Raw genomic sequence first — 2,652 nt, 5'->3', positions numbered from 1 at the left:
AGAGAAACCAGTGCGGGCTGGAGATTGTTGCCTGCCAGGACCGCCACTCCACTCCGAGACCGCTGAACAGGCGAGGAACTTGGGTGGGGAGAGGCGGGGCCACCCTCGGAAAGGCGGGGCCTCCAGTAACGAGCCAGACGCGAGAAGGGCAGGGGAGGGACGGGGGCGACCAGGGGGCGGCACCTGACGCGGGTGGGAACGCCCAGGGGAGGAAAGGGAGGCGAGAGGCGGGGTCACCCCGGGGAAGAGAGGCACGGCCGGAAGGGGAAGGGAGCGGGGCCGACAAAGTACTCACCCTGACCTCCGTCCCCATCTCCTGGTCCAGAACAGGGCTGCATCCTCCCGCCCTTTGACAGTCTGTTCGCCGCCGCTCCCCGCAGGGGGATCACTTGTTGCTGCCGGCAGGATTTTCATCACGCTAGGTTATTTGCATTTCACAGACATGCCCCTGTGGGCCAACCCTGATTCTACTGTATTTAATAAGCGAACAATGCATTAACCAGAATTAGCATTTTGACAGAGTAAACGTTTACTTCTTGGCCATGCCTTACATGGAAGAAGAGCCTTTAATATGGTTAATACACAATATCTCATTGATCCAGAAAATCATTTCTTGCGGCAGGTTTAAAAATACCAGAATTACTTACCCAGTGTCATGCGGCTGGGCCTATAAATATAAGTTAAATGTGTGTGTGTGTGTGTGTGGGGGGGGTATTTTCTGTAATTTGAAATCATTTTGACTTTCATCTGACAGTTCTGAGGGAATACGTTAACATTTTAGAACTTTAAAACATCAGAGCATGGCTGTTTATTACATTGATTCTGATTTGACGTTGAATAAATCACATCCCCAAACCAAAGCTTCACACGTTAAAATCCCGATATTTAACACTTAGCCACAAATATTGATTCTATCTCTTTACACCAGTGTGGCAAAAGCTTTTTGCTGCATTTAATTTATTCCTTTTTAAAGTGTTAGAATCCACTAGAATGTTTCACATTCATCAGATAACGTTTAAAAGAGTGCTTCCTTTGTTTGGGGACTCCTTAGACTTAAACTAATGTCACCTCAGACCAGAATAATACACAAATTGACTTACTTTTTTGTGACTTTCTATTCTCAAGATTAATTGTTTGCCCAGGTTAATATATGGGAACAGCCTTGCTTTTGGTAGCAAAATACTTTAAATTGCATACAGCTTTCACTGACTAAGGTGAGAGAGGATCAAGATAACATTCTTTGCTTAAATCACTCTCATCCAACAAATATTTATTGAGCACCTGCTATGTGTTAGGTGTCCTGAAGTGTTAACCATTAGTTAATATTGGGGATAAAGGTTAGTTTTGAGAATAAAAGTGTAAACAGGGAAACAATGAATCTGCTTGACTTGAAACAGTCTAATACATAGGCTTATGTTTATTCACCTTGGACCCTGAGGAAAGGGCATAATTTCTGAGAGGAATGACTGGAAAAGTGTCTAATTTCACATGATTGTTGGCTCCAAGTATGACGAATATAAAAATTCTATGGCTTTTCCTACGTGGAGGTGGTGAGGAGGGTAATACCTTCCCCTAGATCTCCTCCCCTTATCATGAATCAGTGGAGTAACATTGAGGCCTCCTAAGGTTCAACCTATTTTCACTTTTATTTTGGAGGGGGAGATTTCAAGCTTTTCTCTGCGTGGCTCAGACAACTTTTTAGTATTACTTACTGAGATTTTATGATGTAATGGTTGAATATATAGTACCAGGCATGCTTGCTAGGGGATACTTTATAAATACATTGTTACCACAATTCACATCATTAATACTTAAAAATATATCAGATTACACTCTGGTTTCTGTATACGATGATTTACAATCAAAGTGATTCATGATTTCCTCAGGGAGTGCTTTTAGGGCTAATGTACCCTGAAAGTATCTCTTTTTACAGAGAATACTGAAGGCACAGGCTGCCTGTGCTTGTTCAAATGAACCCTCTCACTGTACAATGACAGAACTATAATTCATTTTATGGCATAGCTCATTTCCCAAGAAGGGCTCGGCCTGCCATGTGGCAGGAAAGAAGGAAAAGACAAAACCATTACACATGAGTTGCAACATTCTCTTAATGGAGATAATTTATAGTCACTATGATGTATGGATAAACTATATTGTATATTACTAAAAGGGTATAATCAAGGCAAACATACAAATACTGAGGTATGATTTATCATTATCAAAACTAATGTTAATACTCCCATGCATTAACATAATTATAAACTAGAAGAGTGATTTACCCTCTAATGACAATTTTTATTAAAATAGTAAGGCCCAGGGCCCCTGGGTGGCTCAGTTGGTTAAGTGTCTGCCTTCAGCTCAGGTCATGATCTCAGAGTCCAGAGATGGAGTCCCATGTCTGGCACCCCGCTCAGTGCTCAGTGGGGAGTCTGCTTCTCTCTCTCCCTCTGCACTCCCCCTCAACTTGTGCTGCCCCCCCAAAGAAATAAATAAAATCTTAAAAAACACACAGAAAAATCCCCATTAAAAAAAAAACCATTATGCTAAGTAAAATGAGCCAGACACAAAAAGACAAATATTGTATGACTCCACCTATATGAAATATCTAGAAAAAGCAAATGCATAGAGATAGAAAGCAACTTGGGGAAATTG

Source organism: Vulpes lagopus, chromosome 6 (assembly GCF_018345385.1).
Source record: "Vulpes lagopus strain Blue_001 chromosome 6, ASM1834538v1, whole genome shotgun sequence".
NCBI classification, from domain to species: Eukaryota; Metazoa; Chordata; class Mammalia; order Carnivora; family Canidae; genus Vulpes; species Vulpes lagopus.
The sequence above is the reverse complement of the archived record's forward strand: the minus strand, read 5'-3'. Positions refer to the sequence as shown.